We start from the raw sequence: 16,742 nt of genomic DNA on the forward strand, positions 1-16,742 counted from the left end.
ACAGCCAAAATCTACAGAATCAAACTTGGCCTATGGCTTTATATAGCCTACTGTTTCCTTGTGTGCGAGGGGGTTATTTAACGGGGACAAGCTAAAGGTTAAGAAGTTAGAAAAAAAAACATTTCTATCCAGAGCTAGTATTTGCATTAATTAAAGAGTTAACAGCTGAGAGGTCCCGTTGGATGCGCTCTTTGGGATTTTCATTAGCTTTCGGGGCATGTTAATTGAATCATTTTTACAATGGCTTATAATGATTGCCTCTGAACCCGACAATGCCTTAACATTTTTATTATAACTCCTCTTGACATGTGTATTTTTGCCGAAATTGTGTTTATCCAATGGTCTGAGGGAGAGAGGTGCCATCCACCGGCACTTGACGATATCAAGGCTGCGGCCAATGCCAAATACTGACATAGGCCTAATCCAAATGAAAGAATGCGAGGAAAGGGACGATTTGCCTATATCTCTGGATTATCTCATTGAATGTGGTTGGTATAGAGGGCGAGCAGGTAATATCAATTAATGTTAATACGTATGCATGGCTGTCAGTTTATTAGCCCTCGTGGACTGCTCTCTGGGACCAACATTTCCCAAGGGATGCGTGAGACGTCACCACCATTATGGAATTCAATCGTCTCTCTCGCTCTCCTCTTATCTGCTTTTTAAATCAACGGATGCATAAAAGTGTGATTGGGAGCCCTCTAGGTGCATCTTAATTATATCTCATAAGGGGTAGGCCGTTAGCCTCGTACGAATCATCCTGGTGGTTCGTATGAGGATAATTAGGTTGCTATGGTGATTCGAATGTGGGAAATGGGAGGTTATTATGGAAACAAGCATAACGCTTACAAATACGTCTACCAGTTGCAGGCATCATTTCGGAGTTACAGGCATCATTCAGCAATACCGTTTACTCCATTAGTCCTTCACACTCTTTTTCCAGTTGATGGTTTCACAGTATCAAAAACCGCTTTGTCAAGGTCTCATAAGGAGAGCCACTGGCCACAGCCTAACGGAACAATCAGACAAACCAACCCCTAACTTGTGGGAGACGAATCAATAGAGCACGTTTGGCAGAATTTACTTCATTTTCCCTCGTAATGGCCGCCTGGTTATCTGAAACAAGCTTTCTGTGTTTGGGAGATAAGATTTTTACTAGTCTGGCAGTAATGTCTAACAATTCGCCTCTAAAGCCCCAAAGAATAATATACGTTATCTACTCAGCATTGTGATCAAGTGACTCGTGGATGTTCCTCCATTTCTGGAAACACAAACTGCCCTGATAGATTTGAAGTCATTATCCGTTTTATCTGTGGGGCAGGTGGCTTTGTAGTCATCAATCAACATGGCCCAGAAAAAAAGGTTGCTAAAAACCTCTCACAATGAGAATGCTATAGGGCAACCCCTACAACCGGTTTATTCATTTAAAAGAGGCCATTTCCCTCAAGGGTAGGTAAAGGTTACCCAACAAACAGTCACATAATGATGGCCAAAGAATGGTCAAATGAGCTACGACAGAGTGCACGTGGTGAGTGAATGAGTGACGGGCAGTGGGCGGATGATTTAAGGTGGTCCACGTACAATGCGATCACATGCTTTCATTTGGGACGGATAGAATGAGCGCAACCGACTATCAGATTCAAGCGCTATGGTGAAATAGATTATGTGCTACTGACTTGGGATATACTGATGGATTTTTGTAGTTCTATTGCCCTGTGGAACTTCAGGAATTGGACAGGAGAAAGCTGCTCTCAGGAATCATTTTGTCATGACGAATATATCAGTGAGAATATAAGGTTGAAAATATTACATGATACTTGGCTTATGTCGGTTTGACAGGGTGGTAGCGATTTGAGGGACGACTTTCCATGGCTTTATATAATTCCGCTGAGACCTCTGAAGTGGAAAAGAAGGTGCCCACTTATAAGGATCTGGGTGCGTTCTATGTTGATACCGATGGCTGTCCACATGGCTATATATTTGGATATACCATTCATCTTATGTGAAGAAAATATCAGGTAAGTAGTATGAAGTAAACTGCCAAAATAAAAAACATAATTGCAACTAAGGTATTGAAAAACAGGGTAATTTGATGTTGTTTGAATGGTAAAGAAGTCTATGTGTCTTTGTCAGAGAAGTTCACGTTTGTTTGCTAATGACTCGCGGTAGCCTACATCAAGATTCAGCACGATGAACAGCGTCCGTGCTTCTGTGGAAAACGTGTTGCTTCGTTGAGGTGCTGAAATTCACAGGAAGCACTCTCTCATTCATAAAACAGGCTACGAAAATATGTATGCCTTTGAAAGTGAGAAAAACGTTTTAGTGCAATATGCATAAAGCCTATTGAGAAATGTCGGTTACACAAAAATCATATCGAGAGACTTGCCATTTTTTTTGCTTAAACCTTTTCCTGGTTAAATAGGTTATTGTTGTTTCAATGTATTGTATTATTCACTTGTGTGGTTCCTCTAACTGAAAATAGCCAAACAATAGTAGCCGAAAAAAGGCTGGTTAAGTATAAGTATAGGCAACAGCCCAAAACAGGAAAAGCTAGCCTATTCTCTCAACAGCAGCAATTGTTTCACGATAACGCATTCCAGAAACACAATTCATCCCTCATATATCAGATATGAATTTCTATACTGTGAGCCGATGTCAGTAATCCATAACGAATTATTATGTTTCAGATAATGGTCAGATGAGGGCGCCAGTGTAATAAGAACCAAGGTTGTCTTGTTACAACAGGTGGTGTAGCAGCCTACCCAACCCAAGTACAGTAAGTAGCCTACTACTGAGGGAGGGATGTCTTCACTATGAATTGCCTAGTTATTTAATGAAAAATACATGAGATCACACAGATGCACAAAATAAATTAAAATGGTTCCTGATTACATAGGTGAGTTGACTGTCAACAGGTAGCTTCAATAAACAGACCAAGCTCTCTACATCCCCACTGTAGGAGATGTGCTTATAAATTAATATATACCCACTTATTCTTGAAGAATTTAACTTATAAAAGCCTCATGAGCTTAGTTCAACTGTCATATCCCATCATAACCCAAAATATATATATATAAGATTACTGTATAGCCTCAGATCATGGTTAAAACTATACATTCGATGTAATGGATGGTCAGTCCTTGCATCCATAGCTCTGTCTATGAATTTGAGAGTGGTGATATTTCTCCAGCCCCATCGCTTAGCTGTTTAGTGAAACAGGGGCGGGGGACAGGCTTTGTTATTGTTTGAATTAAGGCTTCCAGCTTTAATGGTGCAATATGCATAAATCTCTCCACCATTTCCTGTTTGCTAAAATTCTAACAGTTCGCCTAATTTCAGGTTATATGATAAAACAAGAAGTTATTGTGTAGAGAATCATTGTACCATATACAATTATTGTCCCCGACCATGACGGACCCTCCACCTCCAAATCGATCCCGCTCCAGAGTACAGGCCTCGGTGTAACGCTCATTCCTCTGATGATAAACGCGAATCCGACCATCACCCCTGGTGAGACAAAACCGGGACTCGTCAGTGAAGAGCACTTTTTGCCAGTCCTGTCTGGTCCAGCGACGGTGGGTTTGTGCCCATAGGCGTCATTTTTGCTGGTGATGTCTGGTGAGGACCTGCCTTACAACAGGCCTACAAGCCCTCAGTCCATCCTCTCTCTCAGCCTATTGCGGACAGTCGGAGCACTGATGGAGGGATTGTGCATTCCTGGTGTAACTCGGGCAGTTGTTGTTGCCATCCTGTACTTGTCCCGCAGCTGTGATGTTCAGATGTACCTATCCTGTGCAGGTGTTGTTAGACGTGGTCTGCCACTACGAGGACGATCAGCTGTCCATCCTGTTTCCCTGTAGCGCTGTCTTAGGCGTCTCACAGTACAGACATTGCAACTTATTGCCCTAGCCACATCTGCAGTCCTCAGGCCTCCTTGCAGCATGCCTAAGGCACATTCACGCAGACGAGCAGGGACCCTGGGCATCTTTCTTTTGGTGTTTTTCAGAGTCGGTAGCAAGGCCTCTTTAGAGTACTAAGGTTTTCATAACTGTGACATTAATTGCCTACCGCTGTTAGTGTCTTAACGACCGTTCTACAGGTGCATGTTCATTAATTGTTTATGGTTCATTGAACAAGCATGGGAAACAGTGTTTAAAACCTGTTGGGGCTACAGGTTAGCAATGAACCCCGAGTCGGGATTGCTAACAAGGCTGGAAATTCAAAACATCAAAAATCTAATCATTTCAATTTCTCAAACAATCAACTATTTTACACAATTTAAATGATAAACATCTCCTTAATCTAACCACATTGTTCGATTTTCAAAGAGGCTTTACGGCAAAAGCATAAAGTTAGATTATGTTAGGACAGTACATAGCCACAAAAGTACAAACATCCATTTTCAATTCAAGGTCATGCGTCACCAAAAGCAGAAACCAGCTAGAATTATGCACTAACTTTTGTCAATCTCCATCAGATGACACTCCTAGGACATTATGTTATACAATACATGCATTTTTTGTTCCATCAAGTTCATATTTATATCCAAAAACAGCATTTTACAGTAGCGTGAAATTCAGATTTTTTTCTTCTCTGAAATGCTTCCGGTGAACATAACAAAATTACTATTCGAAAACATTGGTAAATTATAATATTGTCATTCAAAGAATAATATATTATCATCTCGTAATTGCTACCGAATGGCCAGATCTCAAAATAACTTTACTGGGAAATCACATTTTGCAATAAACAGGGTGCTATGCTAAGAACAACAGGCTATGCTATACAGTTAGCATCATCTAAAATCGATAATAACATTGTAAATATCCCCTTACCTTTGATTATCTCCATCAGAAGGCAGGCATCCCAGGTCCGGAAGGCATCCCAGGTCCGGAACAAATGTGGTTTCTTTTGACAAAGTTCATAATTTATGTCCAAATAACACCAAGTACTTAGCGTTCATTATGCTCCCACAAAACGTGGTGGGGGGAGTGTAAAATCACGCCGAAAAGCTAAAAAAAACCTAGTAAATAATCTATTTACGTCCGTTCAAACATGTCAAATGTTGTTTAGCATTAATCTTTTGGTCCATTTTTAACGTTAAACATCAGTAATATTTTCACACAACCTATCCTATGTCTAGATAAACAATGATGAAAACTCACGCTTCTCAGATTTATGCGCAGGCGCAAAAAAATGAAGTGATGATATGTCAACTTCCTTGGATTCTAATTTGCTCTCTGTTTATCATAGACGCTTCAAACAACTTTATAAAGATCGTTGACATCTAGTGGAAGCCGTAGGTGTTGCGAAATCAATCCTTTCTCACTATGGTATCTATAAAACAATGACACTAAATAGTACAGTCACAAAATTCACATTTTTTAAAAATCTATTTTTCACAGGTTTTTGCCTGCAATATGAGTTTTGTTATACTTACAGACACCATTCAAACTGTTTTAGAAAATTCAGAGTGTTTTCTATCCGAATGTGTTAATAATATGCATATCCTAGCTTCTGAGTTGGTGTAGGAGGCAGTTAAAAATGGGCACATATTTTTTTCAAAATGTCTCAATACTGCCCCCGAGCCCCAACAGGTTTTAAACCCTTTTACAATGAAGATTTGTGAAGTTATTTGTATTTTACGAATTATCTTTGAAAGACAGGGTCCTGAAAAAGGGACGTTTCTTTTTTTGCTGAGTTTGCTACTATCAGCTTTTTGATAAGCGGTTTAGCAAAAAAATTTGATCCTGTATTATTGGCATACGGTCCCCAGTTATTGGCCACCTATTTTGTTCAATTACAAGATATATCTGGGGGGGGTTTCTTCAAAAAAGAAACACCAACCTCGTATCCAAAGTGTTTACTAGATAGTTGACTAGTTGGCTAGCCTGTCAACTAGTTGACCTGCCTGTCAACTTTTCATTGCGTAGCCTTGTCCACCTTCCGGTAGACTCTTAAAAATGGTTCTTCACCAACATCTTCTTCAGTGTTGTAACCAAATAATGTCTCATTATTTGTTTTACAGATTAATCTTATGTTTTGAGAAAGTAGACAACAGTTTATTACTAACATATGAATGAGTATAAATAATTTAGGTAAACAGTTGGATATTAAGTAATGTGTGGTGTGTCGCACATTGGAGTTTTACAATATACAGCTTGTCCCACCTAAGTTAAGTTAGGTGTGAGAGTTTTATGAAAGTGATATATATATATATATATAGTTATTTTAGTGTTCCCTTTATTTTTTTGAGCAGTGTATGGATATATATATGGATATGGATATATATATATATATATATATATATATATACACATACACTGCTCAAAAAAATAAAGGGAACACTAAAATAACACATCCTAGATCTGAATGAATGAAATAATCTTATTAAATTATTTTTTCTTTACATAGTTGAATGTGCTGACAACAAAATCACACAAAAATAATCAATGGAAATCCAATTTATCAACCCATGGAGGTCTGGATTTGGAGTCACACTCAAAATTAAAGTGGAAAACCACACTACAGGCTGATCCAACTTTGATGTAATGTCCTTAAAAACAAGTCAAAATGAGGCTCAGTAGTGTGTGTGGCCTCCATGTGACTGTATGACCTCCCTACAACGCCTGGGCATGCTCCTGATGAGGTGGCGGATGGTCTCCTGAGGGATCTCCTCCCAGACCTGGACTAAAGCATCCGCCAACTCCTGGACAGTCTGTGGTGCAACGTGGCGTTGGTGGATGGAGCGAGACATGATGTCCCAGATGTGCGCAATTGGATTCAGGTCTGGTGAGCGGGCGGGCCAGTCCATAGCATCAATGCCTTCCTCTTGCAGGAACTGCTGACACACTCCAGCCACATGAGGTCTAGCATTGTCTTGCATTAGGAGGAACCCAGGGCCAACCGCACCAGCATATGGTCTCACAAGGGGTCTGAAGATCTCATCTCGGTACCTAATGGCAGTCAGGCTACCTCTGGCGAGCACATGGAGGGCTGTGCGGCCCCCCAAAGAAATGCCACCCCACACTATGACTGACCCACCGCCAAACCGGTCATGCTGGAGGATGTTGCAGGCAGCAGAACGTTCTCCACAGCATCTCCAGACTCTGTCACGTGCTCAGTGTGAACCTGCTTTCATCTGTGAAGAGCACAGGGCGCCAGTGACGAATTTGCCAATCTTGGTGTTCTCTGGCAAATGCCAAACGTCCTGCACGGTGTTGGGCCGTAAGCACAACCCCCACCTGTGGACGTCAGGCCCTCATGGAGTCTGTTTCTGACCGTTTGAGCAGACACATGCACATTTGTGGCCTGCTGGAGGTCATTTTGCAGGGCTCTGGCAGTGCTCCTCCTGCTCCTCCTTGCACAAAGGCGGAGGTAGCGGTCCTGCTGCTGGGTTGTTGCCCTCCTACGGCCTCCTCCACATCTCCTGATGTATTGGCCTGTCTCCTGGTAGCGCCTCCATGCTCTGGACACTACGCTGACAGACACAGCAAACCTTCTTGCCACAGCTCGCATTGATGTGCCATCCTGGATGAGCTGCACTACCTGAGCCACTTGTGTGGGTTGTAGACTCCGCCTCATGCTACCACTAGAGTGAAAGCACCGCCAGCATTCAAAAGTGACCAAAACATCAGCCAGGAAGCATAGGAACTGAGAAGTGGTCTGTGGTCACCACCTGCCGAACCACTCCTTTATTGGGGGTGTCTTGCTAATTGCCTATAATTTCCACCTGTCGTCTATTCCATTTGCACAACAGCATGTGAAATGTATTGTCAATCAGTGTTGCTTCCTAAGTGGACAGTTTGATTTCACAGAAGTGTGATTGACTTGGAGTAACATTGTGTTGTTTAAGTGTTCCCTTTATTTTTTTGAGCAGTATATATATATATATATATATATATTTATTTATTTATATCACTTTTTTAAAACTATCAAACCTAACTTAACTTACATAAATTGCAATGAAAATTGGTGGTCAGCTTGCAAGAAGGGTGTCTTTAGTTGCAAAATGTACCGTTATTTTCCAGGCCATGTAAATGTTGAGCTCAAGGTGATTTAATCCTCCAACGACTAGAGAGTGTCCGAAATTAGGGGTGTCCGATGTTTGAGGAAAATTAGCTACTGTTTAATCTCTATTATGTGCAGTCGAATTGTGAAACTGAACTTGCATGACAGAGCGCTCCATATCCCCATGGTTGTAGAGGGTGAAACAGGTCAGCACATCAGGAGAAAACTTCAGTTGGCTTTTCATAGCCCGAGCATTCAGAGTTCAAGACAGCAGGTGCGGTACAGAGAGAGAGAGAGAGAGAGAGAGTCGAAAACAGCAGGTCCAGGACAAAGAAGAACGTCCAGTGAACAGGTCAGGGTTCCATAGCCTCAGGCAGAACAGTTGAAACTGGAGCAGCAGCACGACCAGGTGGACTGGGGACAGCAAGGGTCATTAGGCCAGGTAGTCCTGAGGCATGGTCCCAGGGCTCAGGCCCTCCGGGAGGTGAGGGAGAGAATTAGTGAGAACATACTTTAATTCACACAGGACACCGGATAAGACAGGAGAAATACTCCAGATAACAGATTGACCCTAGTCAGTTCTATAGGAGAAAGCCCTGCCTCCAGATTTACTTAGAAATTCTGGGGACAATAAGGAGGCCTGCGTGTTACGACCACAGCGTACGTGTAGGTATGTACAGCAGGACCAAATCGGAGATGGGTAGGAGCAAGCCCATGTAATGCTTTGTAGGTTAGCAGTAAAATCTTCAAATCAGCCATAGCCTTAACAGGAAGCCAGTGTAGAGAAGCTAGCACTGGAGTAATATGATCAAAGTTGCAGTAGTCTAATGTAGAAGTGACAAAAGAATGGATACATTTTTCTGCATTATTTTTGGAAAGAAAGTTTGATTTTTGCAATGTTACGAAGAAGGTAAAAAGCTGTCCTTGAAATAGTCTTGATATGTTCGTCAAAAGAGAGATCAGGGTCCAGAGTAACGCCAAGGTCCTTCACAGTTCTTTTTGAGATGACTGTACAACCATCAAGATTAATTGTCAGATCCAACAGAAGATCTCTTTGTTTCTTGGGACCTAGAACTAGCATCTCTGTTTTGCCCGAGTTTAAAAGTAAAACATTTGCCGCCATCCACTTCCTTATGTCTGAAACACAGGCTTCCAGGGAGGGCAATTTTGGAGCTTCACCATGTTTCATTGAAATGTACAGCTGTGTATCGTCCACATAGCAGTGAAAGTTAACATTTATGTTTCCGAATGACATCACCAAGAGGTCAAATATATAGTGAAATAGTGGTTCTAAAACGGAACCTTGAGGAACACCAAAACTTGTCAGAGGACAAACCATCCACAGAGATAAACTGATATCTTTACGACAGATAAGATCTAAACCAGGCCAGAACTGTAGACCAATTTGGGTTTACAATCTCTCCAAAAGAATGTGGTGATCGATGGTATCAAAAGCAGCACTAAGGTCTAGGAGCACGAGGACAGATGCAGAGCCTTGGTCTGACGCTATTAAATGGTCATTTAGCACCTTCACGAGTGCAGTCCCAGTGCAATGATGGAGTCTAAAACGAGACTGAAGCATTTCGGATACATTATTTGTCTTCAGGAAGGCAGTGAGTTGCTGCGCAACAGCTTTTTCAAAAAATGTTTACAGGAATGGGAGATTCGATATGGGACGATATTTTTTTAGATTTGAATGAGTTTGGTACACAACCGGTGGATAGGGAGCTGTTTATTATGTTCAATATAGGAGGGCCAAGCACAGGAAGCAGCTTTTCCAATAGTTTAGTTGGAATAGGGTCTAGTATGCAAGTTTAAAGGCCATGACTATTTTCATGAATGTGTCAAGAGATATAGTATTAGAAAACTTGAGTCTCCCTTGATCCTAGGTCCTGACAGTGTTGTGCAGACTCAGGACAACTGAACTTTGGAGAAATATGCAGATTTAAAGAGGAGTCTGTAATTTGCTTTCTAATGATCATGATCTTTTCATCAAAGAAGTTCATGAATTTATCACTGCTGAGGTGGAAGCCATCATCTCTTCGGGAATGCTGCTTTTTAGTTAGCTTTGCGACAGCATACATTTGTTGGGGGGGATTGTTCTTATTCTCATCAATTGAGTTTAAAAATAGGATGATCGAGCAGCAGTGAGGGCTCTTCGATATTGCACAGTACTGTCTTTCCAAGCTAGTCGGATGACTTCCAGTTAGGCGGAGCGCCATTTCCGTACCAATTTTCTGGGAGCTTGCTTCAGGGCTCGGGTATTTTATGTATACCAGGGAGCTAGTTTCTTATGACAAATGTTTTTTGTTATTAGGGTTGCGACTGCATCTAGGGTATTATGCAAGGTGGAGACATCCCTCTAGTGGTGTGGGGGCTGTGCTTTGGCAAAGTGGGTGGGGTTATACCCCCGGACAGGGCCAAACAGGCAGGATATCATCGGATGGGGCCACAGTGTCTTCTGATCCCTCCTGTCTCAGCCTCCAGTATTTATGCTGCAGTAGTTTATGTGTCGGGGGGCTAGGGTCAGTCTGTTACATCTGGAGTATTTCTCTTGTCTTATCCGGTGTCCTGTGTGTATTTAAATATGCTCTCTCTAATTCTCTCTTTCTGTCTTTCTCTCGGAGGACCTGAGCCCTAGGACCATGCCTCAGGACTACCTGGTATGATGACTCCTTGCTGTCCCCAGTCCACCTGGCCGTGCTGCTGCTCCAGTTTCAACTGTTCTGCCTGCGGCTATGGAACCCTGACCTGTTCACCGGACGTGCTTGTTGCACCCTCGACAACTACTATGATTATTATTATTTGACCATGCTGGTCATTTATGAACATTTTAACATCTTGACCATGTTCTGTTATAATATCCACCCTGCACAGCCAGAAGAGGACTGGCCACCCCTCATAGCCTGGTTCCTCTCTAGGTTTCTTCCTAGGTTTTTGGCCTTTCTAGGGAGTTTTTCCTAGGGAGTTTTTCCTAGCCACCGTGCTTCTTTCACATGCTTTGCTTGCTGTTTGGGGTTTTAGGCTGGGTTTCTGTACAGCACTTTGAGAATATCAGCTGATGTACGAAGGGCTATGTATAAATTTGATTTGATTTGGTTAAATTTAGTTCCTCAGTTAGGTGGTTAACTGATTTTTGTACTCTGACGTCCTTTGGTGGAGGGAGTCTGGAAGGGCATCTAGGAATCTTTAGGTTTGTCCGAGAATTTATAGCACATTTGTTGATGATCCTTGGTTGGGGTCTAAGCAGATTATTTGTTCCGATTGCAAACTTAATAAAATGGTTGTCCGATAGTCCAGGATTATGAGGAAAAACATTAAGATCCACAATAATTATTCCACGGGACAAAACTAGGTCCATAGTGTGGCAGTGAGTAGGTCCGGAGACATGTTGGACAAAACCCACTGAATCGATGATGGCTCCGAAAGCCTTTTGGAGTGGGTCTGTGGACTTTTCCATGTGAATATTAAAGTCGCCAAAAATGTGAATATTATCTGCCCTAACTACAAGGTCCGATAGGAATTCAGGGAACTCACTGAGGAGCGCTGCATATGGCCCAGGAGGCCTAGAAATCCTCTTTGGGCTAGGTGGGACGCTAGCGACCCACCTCGACAACATCCGGTGAAATTGCAGAGCGCGAAATTGAAAAATCGTAATATTAAACATTCATGAAAATACAAGTGTCTTACAATGTTTAAAAGTTTAACTTCTTGTTAACCAACCGCTTTGTCAGATTTCAAAAAGGCTTTACGGCTAAAGCATACCATGTGATTATCTGAGGACAGCGCCCCGCATACACCAGCATTAAAAACATTTTCCAAACCACCAGAGGCGTCACAAAAATCAGAAATAGCGATAAAATAAATCACTTACCTTTGAAGATTTTCCTCTGTTTGCAATCCCAAGGGTCCCAGCTAAACAACAAATGGTCGTTTTGTTCGATAAAGTCCTTTTTATATCCCAAAAAAGTCAGCTTAGTTGGCGCGCTTGATTCAGTAATCCACCCGTTCCACTCGTTCAACATGCAGACAAAGGAATCCAAAAAGTTTGCAATAAACTTCGTCCAAAGAAGTCAAACAACGTTTCTAATCAATCCTCAGGCACCCTAATATGTAAATAAATGATACAATTGAAGACGGAATGTAGTATGTTCAATACTGGAAATAAATAACGAAGTGCGCGCCGTCATCCACGCACGCCACAAGACTACAGTCCAAATGAGTACCATCTTGAAAAACTACAACTACTAACTAATTTTTCAAAAAACAAGCCTGAAACGCTTTCTAAAGACTGTTGACATCTAGTGGAAGCCATAGGAACTGCAATCTGGGAGGAATTCCTTTAAATATCCCATAGACAAGCATTTGAATTGACTGTGACCTCAAGAACAAAAAAATATTCCAGATGAATTCTCCTTGGGTTTTCGCCTGCCATGTCAGTTCTGTTATACTCACAGACATTATTTTTAACAGGTTTAGAAACTTCAGGGTGTTTTCTATCCAATGCAGGGCACGTCAGTCATCCGAACTTCCGAATCCCGCCAACTAGCCTTAAGAAGATAAACAGTAGCTATAAAAAGTGATTGAGTAGGCTGCATAGATTTCATGACTAGAAATTAAAAGATGAAAACAGGGTAATTCATTTTTTTTTTGTAAATTGAAATTTGCTATTGTAAATGTTACCAACACCTTCGCCTTTGCGGGATGTGCGGGGGACATGATCACTAGTGTAACCAGGAGGAGAGGCCTCATTTAACACAGTAAATTCATCAGGCTTAAGCCATGTTTCAATAAGGCCAATCACATCAAGATTATGATCAGTGATTAGTTCATTGACTATAACTGCCTTGAAAGTGAGGGATCTAACATTAAGTAGCCCTATTTTGAGATGTGAGATATCACAATCTCTTTCAATAATGGCAGGAATGGAGGAGGTCTTTATTCCAGTGAGATTGCTAAAGCGAACTCCGCCATGTTTAGTTTTGCCCAACCTAGATCGAGTCACAGACATGGTCTCAATGGGGATAGCTGAGCTGACTACACTAACTGTGCTAGTGGCAGACTCCACTAAGCTGGCAGGCTGGCTAACAGGGTGCAGTCCATCTCATTGTGGAGCTACAGGAGTTAGATGAGAGCACCCTTCCAGCTAGGATGGAGTCCGTCACTCCTCAGCAGGCCAGGCTTAGTCCTGTTTGTGGGCGAGTCCCAGAAAGGGGGCCAGTTATCTACAAATGATATATTTTGGGAGGGGCAGAAAACAGTTTTCAACCAGCGATTGAGTTGTGGACTGCTGTAGAGCTCATCACTCCCCTTAACAATTACTCGATGCCAACACATTTGTAGCTGTTTTACATGCTAAAGCTATGTTTCGCTTGGTGACCTCTGACTGTTTCATCCTAACATCTTTGGTGCCGACTTGGATAACAATATCCCTATACTCTCTATTCAGCAGTTTTAGCCTTAGCCAGCACCATCTCCAGATTAGTCTTTACAGCGAAAGCCCTGCCCCCTGGTAAATAGTGCATGATCGCTGGATGATTCTTTTTAAGTCTAATACTGTGTGTAATGGAGTTGCCAATGACTAGGGTTTTCAATTTGTCAGAGCTAATGGTGGAAGACTTCGGTGGCTCAGACCCCGTAACGTGTGGAGGAGAGACCAGAGAAGGCTCTGACTCTAACTCATTGCTTAATGGGGAGAACCAGTTGAAAGTTTCTGTCGGCTGAATGAGGGACCCTGGTTGAACATTCCGACAGCATTTCCTTCCAGAAGCCATGAGAAAATTGTCCAGCTGTGGGGACTGTGCGAGGGGATTTATACTACTATCTGTACATATTGGTGGCACAGACGCTGTTTCATCCTTTCCTAAACTTAAATTACCCTTCCTAACGATTGCGTCTGAAGCTGGGCTTGCAGCACGGCTATCCTCATCATAATGCGATAGTTCTCCTGTATATTATGAGTACAGCGACTGCAATTAGATGGCATAATGTTACTACTTAGCTTCGGCTAGTGGAGGTCCTGTAGAACCATGTCCCGATAAAGCGTTCAAGGCTAAAAAGTTGAACGAAAAAAGTAGAGCGAAAAATAAAATATAAAACAGTTATTAGAAAGTAAAAAACGTGAAGTTGGCAGGTAGCAAAGTAACGTTAACAACCAAGTAGCAACAAACCTCTCAGCAAACCTCTCAACTAAAAATGGTACTGACTACGGAAATGTTCCCGCTGTTCTTAGTGCCAGTTGGTGGCATTTTGAAAACAGGTTTTCAAACACTTCAAATATTGGAACAAAGTTGTCAAATGTAGGTAAACAAATTGTTGCTTACTGGAAAATAGTCTTTCAAACACACACGGTCATGTCGTACATCATCATTATGGCTATTAGCATGTAGTTGGACAATAGACTTGCCTAGAAGGAGGGTGGGGGGAGAATTCTATCATCAAATGTATTTCTAAGTTAGGTTGGCTGTATCACAACCAGCTGTGATTGGTTGCAACTTTCAGTTTAATCCACCATTAAAGACAAAACAAATAATACAACAAAAAGTATTATTATGTATCACATCAGACCGTGATTTGGAGTTCCATAGGGCGGCGCACAATTGGCCCAGCTTTTCTCTCCCTCTAAAAAACTTAAATAAATGTTTCTGCCTTTACTAATATTATTTTGGGCTTTATTCAGATTACAATTGCTCACTTCCGTTTTTTTGAAAACGAAATAACCTCCAATAACATTATAATTTACATTACATTATTTTCACACCTAGCCAGAGCTATCCTTTTGTAAAGGTTGAAGAGTCTATTGTCCTGCTAATAGCCCATCATGGAAACATTGTTTGCACCCATAGGTTTTAGGCCTGCAGTAGGTTATAATAATCCATGCCTTCTGGGAATGTTTAAAAATGCGAAAGTCATGGGTGGAGTTAGAATTTTGCCTGTCAAAAGTATTAAAATCAACCAATGTCAGCCTTTAAATGCTTTATTACCCAAATCTTTAAAGTGCGTGTGGTAGACGGAGAGAATGTATTTGACTTTTTTTTAAATATTAGAGCTTTCAGGAAGAATGGAAAATTGTCAATTCATAAACCATATGCCATGGAATCGGTACATTAAAATCTATATGGCACAGCTGTCATTTTTTTGGTACTTAAATGAAACTGGTATATATTTTTATTTATCACAATTTTCTAAAACCAATTTTCGTATTTAACCCTTCTGTTGTGTTCGTTTCATGTTAATGAATTCTTTGTTCCTGGTCCAAAATGACCGCCCCATTGTAGCTGATTATAAGGAGGTGAATGCTACCATCAAAGCCAATTATGAGGACATTTTCTTTTTAAATCCATTTTAGAATAAGGCTGTAACGTAACAAAATGTGGAAAAAGTCAAGGGGTCTGAATAATTTCCGAATGCACTGTATACTCGAGCAAATTAAAGCAATTCAATTCACAAGGTTTTAGAAATGTTTACAAATTTATGAACATTTTCAATCAGAAATACCTTATTTACATAAGTATTTAGACCATTTGTTATGAGAGACAAAATTGAGCTCAGGTGGATCCTGTTTCCATTGATCATCCTTGAGATGTTTCTACAACTTCATTGGAGTCCACCTGTGATAAATTCAATTGATTGTACATGATTTGGAAAGGCACACACCTGTCTATATAAGGTCCCACAGTTGACAGTGCATGTCAGATCAAAAACCAAGTCAAGGAATTGTCCGTAGAGCTCCGAGACAGGAATGTGTTGAGGCGCAGATCTGGGGAAGGGTACCAGAAAATGTCTCCAGCATTGAAGGTCCCCAGGATCACAGTTGCTTCCATCATTCTTAAATGGAAGAAGTTTGGAACCACCAAGACTCTTCCAAGACCTGGCCATCCAGACAAACTGAGCAATCGGGGGAGAAGGGCCTTGGTCAGGGAGGTGACCAAGAACCTGATCACCTGTTCACTCTGACAGTGCTCCAGAGTTCCTCTGTGGAAAGACCTTTCAGAAGGACAACTATTTATGCAGCACTCCACCAATCAGGCCTTTATGGTAGAGTGGCCAGATGGAAGCGACACCTCAGTAAAAGGCACATGACAGCCTGCTTGGATTTAATAAAGGACTCCCAGACCATGAGAAACAAGATTCTCTGGTCTGATGAAACCAAGATTAAACTCTTTGGCCTGAATGCTAATCGTCACGTCTGGAGGAAATCTGGCACCATCCCTACGGTGAAGCAAGTTTTTGGCAGCATCATCCTGTGGGGATGTGTTTCAGAGGCAAGAACTGGGTGACTAGTCAGGATCGAGGGAAAGATGAATGGAGCAAGGTAAAGAGATCCTTGATGAAAACCTGCTCCAGAGCGCTCAGTACCTCAGACTGGAGCGAAGGTTTACCTTCCAACAAGACAATGACCCTAAGTACACAGCCAAGACAAGGCAGGAGTGGCTTCGGAACATGTCTCTGAATGTCCTCGAGTGGCCCGGCCAGAGTCCGGACATGAACCCGATCAAACATCTCTGGAGAGACCTGAAAATAACTGTGCAGTGATGCTGCCCATCCAACTGGACAGAACTTGAGAGGATCTGCAGAGAAGAGTGGGAGAAACTCCCCAAATACAGGTGTGCCAAGCTTATAGCGTCATACCCAAGAAGACTTGAGTATTTCAACAAAGTACTGAGTAAAGGGTCTGAATAGTTCTGTAAATATATTTCATTTTTGTATTTTTTATAATTTTCAAAATTTTC

At 41.7% G+C, this 16,742-nt stretch overlaps 1 long non-coding RNA gene across 1 annotated transcript; it reads left to right on the forward strand.

Annotated features, from left to right (window-relative positions):
• Positions 1-1,327: 1,327 nt before the first annotated feature.
• LOC145879873 (uncharacterized) lies at positions 1,328-11,304 on the forward strand. Its single transcript, XR_014392698.1, has 2 exons — positions 1,328-2,018; positions 10,638-11,304. It is a non-coding gene; the product is annotated as an uncharacterized LOC145879873 (long non-coding RNA).
• Positions 11,305-16,742: the final 5,438 nt, after the last annotated feature.

Source organism: Salmo salar, chromosome 06 (genome assembly GCF_965601325.2).
Source record: "Salmo salar chromosome 06, fSalSal1, whole genome shotgun sequence".
NCBI lineage: Eukaryota > Metazoa > Chordata > Actinopteri > Salmoniformes > Salmonidae > Salmo > Salmo salar.